Genomic DNA, 7,548 nt, shown 5'->3' with positions numbered 1-7,548 from the left:
AATGTGCAAGAAGAGTAATTTACTTGATGGTTACACCACTTGTTATGTTTTGTGTCTTTTTTTCTTGTTTTACAATTATTTAACATTTTCAGATATGTACTGTATGAAATGAACATACAAAAATACAAACACAACCTTTCTACGCAGATTTCTATTAAGATTTCTCCCAGTTATCATCTGGGACACCCATTTGACATTGACCCAAGTATATATGTGTGTGTGTGCGCGCGCGCGTGCGTGTGTGTGTGTGTTTAGTTTATTAGTATTTGTGAAACCATTTGCTTTCCCTCGCTGTTTAATATGCTGAGCACTTGCCTCTGTAACAAAGGCTGTCGAACCTCCCTACAGCCTCCCCACTTATTGCCTTTAACATTAAATAAGCATTCAAAAACCGTCTGCTGAGAAATCTTCTCCCATAAAACACCATCTGTGCTTCTTTCCCCATCTTTTTATTTGCTGTAACACATGACAGGGAGTGACACGGTAAGAAAAAAGCATAGCACAAATCAGGTCAGCCGTGATCTGTGACCAATTAGCTGTACGTGCTAAACCACAGCTGCATGCTCAGATGATATTAAAGACATTTTTTCTTTAGTAGCACATATGACTTAACTGGTTGTGTTAGCACTTAAACATTGGGTGAAAGAGACCATCAAATAAGTCATAAATCAGGTTTGGCATTGCATATGTTGTTCTGTGAAAGTTTGAAGGACCAAAGAAGTGCTGAGATGTGCAGATCTTAAACCTGGCTTGGCTATGATATTAACACACTTCTATATGCAATATGCATATACCGCATTTTAATATATTCAAATGAAGAGCAAAGGTTGTGTTTAGGGCAGGACATTTCTACATCAGCATATTTAGATGAGGCATTAGAATGAGAAACATTAAAGTACATGCCCTTACACATACTTCCTTGGGAAGAAATAAGCATTGATGGCACAAAATAAATAAATAATCGGAAATAAAAATTAAATGGCTAAACATTTTGCATCATATATTCAAGTAGCTACTTTTGTGTTCATACATGTTTAAACTACATGAAGTTAAGTAAGTTATGACAGAATTTTCTATTTTGGGCAAAATATCCCTTTAACACCCTGAAGCTATTTTGGGGATTTTCGCCTGGATTTGGCCTACCCAATTTCAAAAGCATCCCATACCCACATGCAGAGGTTTACATACAAAAGTTTGGTATCATTTTACAGGTAACCCTTTGAAATTACATAAAACACTGTTAAAAGTGCTCAACATGGTTGTATTTGATATCAGTCCTCTAATAAACACAAAAATAAATAGGCGCTTTTTGATGTTTTTTTCTAAAGTTTTTATTTGAAAGTATATAACTCTGGCCCTGGGTATCTCAGGTCCCTGCAGACAGTTTTGTTTGATTCCAGCAATTGTCAGCTTACAGAGGAAAAAGGAATTTTTTCTCTATCATAATCTATGCAAAAGTTATTTTACTCCAACTGAAGGGAGGAATAATACCCTTTTTGTATACAAGTTCTGCCTAAAAACATTTGAAGTGTCCCCATAACCACACTGTTAGATGTCGCTGTAGATTTAGCAGCACTGTACTGTAAAAATCCACAGTACTATACTGTATGTGTACATTACAGTACAGTACTGCAGTTCATAATGCATTCTGGGTAAATTTGTTTGAGCGGGAACATTTTACAGTATATTTTGGTCTTGATGTAACCTTGCTGTAGCCATTGCTGTAATGTGCCAGGTGTACTTGCAATAATCAGAGAAAGTGCGCCAACGTCAAATCACACAGACAGAGGGAGCGCACAACTCTTGGCTGCAGCTGAAGGAGGACGATTGATTTCTGTCAGTTCGGTAAGTTTGAAATATTTCTGTTTCATGAAAACTTAATTTTTAGTTTAAGAATGTTGTCAATAGTTTGTCACAATATTGTTTTAAACGTGCAATGAGAGAGAAAAACGGTCGCCAACAAAGTTTCAATCTCCCTCAGAAAGTAAGCTCACGTTACACACAGATGTCTACCGCTGCTTTAACTCGCTTTACACCTTTTTTAATGAATATAGGGTTGTTTTAACTAAATTATGACGGTTTGTTGAGTTTATATTGTGTTGAAAGTGTGGTGACAATGAAACTATTTTTAACGAAATGGACAAAGACAACCCGCCAGCGCGGTCTTGCGGTCCCAGCATAACGGTCGTTTATCTCGGCGTTTCATCCGTTCAGTTAGCGTCAGAGAAAAGTATTAAGTTCGACTGTTTGGCAAGGCTGACTCGTGGTTGTAAAACAGATAGGACTTGACACCCCGTACACAGCATAGTACCGAACTACTCCACAGAAGTGAAAACAAGAAACCTCATATTTAACTGGATACATGCATCGAACTCATCGCAGCTTTAACTTCGACCAAATATAATTCAGACCTGGGCTCATCTTAATATCAGATGAACGAAAGGGATTGCCGCGCTTATTGTTGTTGTTATTATATTACGGTATATCAGCAAAAGCAGAGAATATCTTCTCTTAAGCGTTTTACACGCCCAGTAAGTTGTCCAATACATTTTTATGGCATATTGTTTCCACCACTTCAGATGCATTACACGCTGTATATAAGTTTCCAAAACGCATCAAATCAATGCACGAAAAGAGAATGGGCTCCGCATTTACGTACCTTTGTCTTCTCGTCTCTGTCATCTGATCCTTCAACTCTGGATGTAAAATAGTCCATTATAACATCGTGTAGGAAACTGGCATCACCAGGATTGCTCAGATTTAGGCGATCATGTTTATCTTTAAAGTGAGCAGCTAGCTACTAACTTGTTAAAAAACTTTGCGTGAAATAGTGTTACACCGCAGCCGTCCGGGTAAAACATTAAAGGGACAGTCCTTTTACCTTGTCACTATAAATCGCTATTTTCTGCAGTAAACGAGACATTTTCAGAGATTTTCTGTAGACAAGATGTTATAGAATAATAATTAAAAAAGACTTATTTAGATATTTATATATAATATAACAACTAATATATATATATATATATATATATATATATATATATATATATATATATATATATATATATATATATATATATATATATATATATATATATAATGTATATATATAATGTTTTACAACTGACTTAACACTTACAGTAATGTTTTATTTGTTAGCATAGCATGATATTAGATTTAAACACTTAATACATTTTTAAATCAATCACTTTGTCTCTGCACAATGAACATTATCAAATATTATTAATGTTGTAAAATATATTGTTCATTGTTAGTTCATATTAGCTAAGGCATTACCAAATGTTAAGGAATAAACTCTTATAGTAAAGTGTTACTAAGTTTTCTTTTACCATTTCCTTCACAATGTCTACTTATTTCTATGGCTAACAGATTTTGTAACATTTGTCTTTTTTACAGTCTTACCATTGCTTGTAAGTCGGATTGGGTAAGATGGATCATCTTTAAAGGCACCAGGCAAGTACATGATGTACAGTTACAAGTCATGTATTTTTTTGACTGCAATATTAAATGCTTTCACGTCACATGTAAAAGTACACAGGAATGTGCTGATCACTTTTTATTTGTAGTTTACATGAGTGTCATTGCACTTTTCAGGAGTTAAGGCAGATGTGGAGGCACAACGGGTGACACCAGACACACACCAAGCACATTGTTCGGTAAGTTTGCACTTTACCACTACAGTTTCTTTAAATACCCATGTATACACTCATTCACAATTCCCACACAACACTGTAACACGACCATACACAACATGTACACAATTGTCTTAGTTTGCCATGTAGAAATATACAAACAGAAATATTCAGACTTTGGTTATAAGAAATTTAATTTAATAATTGTATTTATTTAGCAGAGGTGTCCCTGGACTTTATTGACAAAAGATTTTGTTTTCAGAATAAAAAGTTGTGTCCAAATCAGTAACAATTGTACTTTCTGTTCAGGACATTCAATCATGACATGATCCAGGTGGATGCTGTCCATTGAGGAAAGAGTTTGTTCAGCGGTAAGTGAATCTTCTGTATTTTAATGTAATTAGGTGTGGAACAGTAGAATAAGAGCAAAAGGTTTCAGAATAGGAGTAAATTCAAGGCTGAGTTTAGTTTTTTAAGAATCTTTTTCTATCTTATATTTGTTGACTTAATGTTTATGATATTTCTAACAGGTTTCTGGATATAATTAATTCCAAAGATGGGAAAAAGTGCACATCCAGACAAGGAGCAAGCAAAAAGACAAGGAACTTGGTGCAGAGAAAAGCTGTGGCCATTAACCCCCATGTGAACAGCTTCATGCAGTCCCTGATTGAGTTCGAATGGACGACTTCAAAGTAAAGGCCACTGTGGTCTGTCTGCCACAGTTTAATGCATTTATTTTTAGTGTTAAATGAAATTCAAGTAGAATATTTAAAACTATGGGCCAGTGTTCTTTTTACCACAGTGAAATGTTACCTTTTAGTCGATGATGGACTTTAAACTGAAAACTTCAAACTATGGAAGAGTGTTCTATTTGCCAGAGTTAAATATGTTACAGCAGGGGTCTCCAAACTTGTTTATACTTGTTGATTTTATTTTATGTTACTTGATTATATGTTTATTATTGTTTAAAATCTTGTTTTAAATATGTTTTGTTTCGATTAAATGTTTTTTAAATAAAATTTTGACACAAACATTGCTTGGATTGCCTTTTAATTCATTATGTCATGTCAAGGATAGCATTTTTACCATATTAATAACTATAGATTTAAACCTAAATATCTAGCTATTTTATATAATATTATTGTATTAACTGTAATAAGTAATAAATAGTATTTATGGGTCAATATAGACATTACAGTAAATTACTGTAAAAATAGACTACTGTAATAAAATATTGTAAAATTACAGTACAGTACTGCTTTGTAACTATACAGTACTAGTTTGTGTACTGTAAAATGGTATTACAGTACAGTACTGTAAAACCAAAATACAGTAACTTACTGGCAACCGTGCTGCCAGTACCGTACTGTAAAAATACAGGGAAATCGTTAACAGTGCACATACAGTGGAATAAATGCAATTTCTTTATATCATTTTAAAGAAAACCCTTTGAAGTTACATAAAAAGCTGCTGTTTGTGACAAATTTTGTGATTTATGTTGTTTTTCATATGATGAAACACCAAATTTTATTTTTTATGTTGTAAATACTGTCTTTGATAGTGTATAACTCTGATTCTGGGTGCTCTAGCAGACTGCAGACAGTTCTGGTTGTTACCAGCAGCAGACAGTAAACACCCAAAAAAAGAATTAACTCTTTAGCATGTCGCATTCAAAAGTTATTCTCATAAAGGGTGTGAAAATACATTTTTCATATAAATATAAATTTTTTGTTTTGCACATATAATAAATAGCAAGGGATTATATATGCACACAACCAAAGAAAATGCTGTGAATGGACTCATTGTTTAGAGTAGGACCTAAAATAAAAGATGGTATCAAAAAAGTCCTCCGATGATGTAATATGACGATTTTTGCATCATCTGAGGACTTTTTTGCAGAACCAAAATGCAGATATCTCTCCTCTCAGGGGGAAATGATGGAGGGAAACATGGTCATTCAGTAATACTGCCGGGTTTCTACAGATACAAAGCTGAATGCTAAATCGGTGAAGTATCCCTTTAAGTGTTAAACGTCAAAAGTTGAACATCTAAGCTGAAGATGAAGTGTAAATTAGCTCAAAAGTCTTTTTCCTTTGAAATGTTTATAGACTGGCCTCTGCATGGCCTCCCTACATTTCAGGGTCACGGTACATTTAAATAACGTTTCATTTCATTATAAAAATGTCAACCACAACATCAAAAAGCCATTTGAGAACTTCCCTCGAAAGTGCCTAAGGCCATAATAAAAGCATTTTTAGTTAAACTTAAACCAACAACTGCTTATTCCAAGTGAAAATTAATGATTATGTTTGGCGTTTTGTTGTCTGTTTTTGAAAAGAGTCTGTGCAGGAAAATGCTAAATGATTAAAAATGTTTCTCTTGTGACAAGTAAACTTTGAATCTGGCAATGTATTTCCTGAAAGAATGAAATCATGCATTTATAAAAGCAATTCTCGGTGGCACCAACCCCAGATACAATCTTATTTGCCATTTTTATGGCAGGATTGAATTGTTTTTGATTGCCTTGTTTAAAAGTGATGTTCGTGAGCGTATTTCAGTGTGGCTCATAGGAGGGTAGGGTCTTGCATGGGTTGGCGTTAATAACATGAGTCTGTGATGCAGGGAAACAAAGGCAGTCTGTAAAAGTCAAGTGAAAACGTTCAGTAAATGTTACCAAGCGCACCTTAAACAGTACAGTACATGCTCATTTTGATGCATTTCAGCAATTCTGTGCCAGTCTTCGAAGAAGCAATGCAATTATGCATTGTCCTCCTACAATAGCTGTCAATGGAGCTATTGTTCAGAATAACAGTGATATTCTTTATAGCCTCATAGCATTTAATAGATAAACTCATGACCTAAATCGATTTCAAGGATAATACTCAATGCAGTCTTTGGGGCTGGTGTCTGGCTCGCTGTTGAAAACAACAAAAAATCATATCTATAAAAGGAAGAACATTTACAAGTCTATTAATAATACCAAATCAAACTAGAAGTGCTGACCTTAAAAGCCATGCCTAGAGCATCTCAGGTACACACACAATCCTGAGTTTCACTTAGCAGGCAGACACGGCATTGATTTCTGCATCAATTTTGAAGGCCAAGTGAGCGTACATTCGACTATCACATCTGTAAAGCAGAACTGTGTTGAGCCAACAACACATACCGCATTTTTCTCGAAGACACAGACACAGCAAACCTGCTCATCCTCAGTCATCTGACATGCAGGTTTCGCGTGAACGTGTAGCAAAAAAATGCTGATGATGTAGATTACAACACAAATAAAAACTCTGAAGTACTAATATGAATTAAAGGTGTACATTTTCAAAGGATACCATCCCAGTGACAGCTAGGGGAAATTTTTTGACCAATATTTTGACAATTTTTTTCTGACAGTATATGGAAGAATAAACAACATAGCTATCAGCTCAACTGGTAGAATATTGTGTTTAAGGTGCAGTGCAGGACTTTTAGGGGGCGTCCACACCAAAGCTTTTACGCCCGTGGTCGAATGGAAGTGCCAAGTTTTTCAAAACAACCAGCAGCTGGCGGATTTTTTCCACACTGAAACCCTGTGCTCTGCGGTTTTCCGCGCTCAGCGCTGTGCATCGAGAGTTAAAAGAGATTCAACTTTGTGTGAAAAGCTCCGCACGTCAATGTCAGTTCTCACACGGCTGTCCAATCACAGTGGAAGAGGGGCGGGACAAGTATCACAACAAACCGGCTCACAGCTCAAGTATGACAGCTACTAAAGTGCTCAGCTGAAGAAAGCTGGGTCTCAGCTGAAAAAACAGCTGGCATTCAGCATCCTCCAGGCGATTTCAGATGCTTAAAAAAAGTTTTGTGTGTCTTGCCCCTTAGTGGTGAGAGAGTGAATTGCAACCAATGGCTCAAC

At 35.5% G+C, this 7,548-nt stretch overlaps 1 long non-coding RNA gene across 1 annotated transcript; it reads left to right on the top strand.

Annotated features, from left to right (window-relative positions):
- The first annotated feature begins 1,541 nt into the window (after positions 1–1,541).
- Positions 1,542–4,671, top strand: LOC135738906 (uncharacterized). Its single transcript, XR_010528794.2, has 5 exons — positions 1,542–1,845; positions 3,418–3,474; positions 3,616–3,677; positions 3,963–4,024; positions 4,184–4,671. It is a non-coding gene; the product is annotated as an uncharacterized lncRNA (long non-coding RNA).
- Positions 4,672–7,548: the final 2,877 nt, after the last annotated feature.

The sequence above is a fragment of the Paramisgurnus dabryanus genome, chromosome 12 (genome assembly GCF_030506205.2).
Source record: "Paramisgurnus dabryanus chromosome 12, PD_genome_1.1, whole genome shotgun sequence".
NCBI lineage: Eukaryota > Metazoa > Chordata > Actinopteri > Cypriniformes > Cobitidae > Paramisgurnus > Paramisgurnus dabryanus.
Note: the sequence above shows the minus strand (reverse complement) of the source record. Positions and strands in the feature narration are given on the sequence as shown.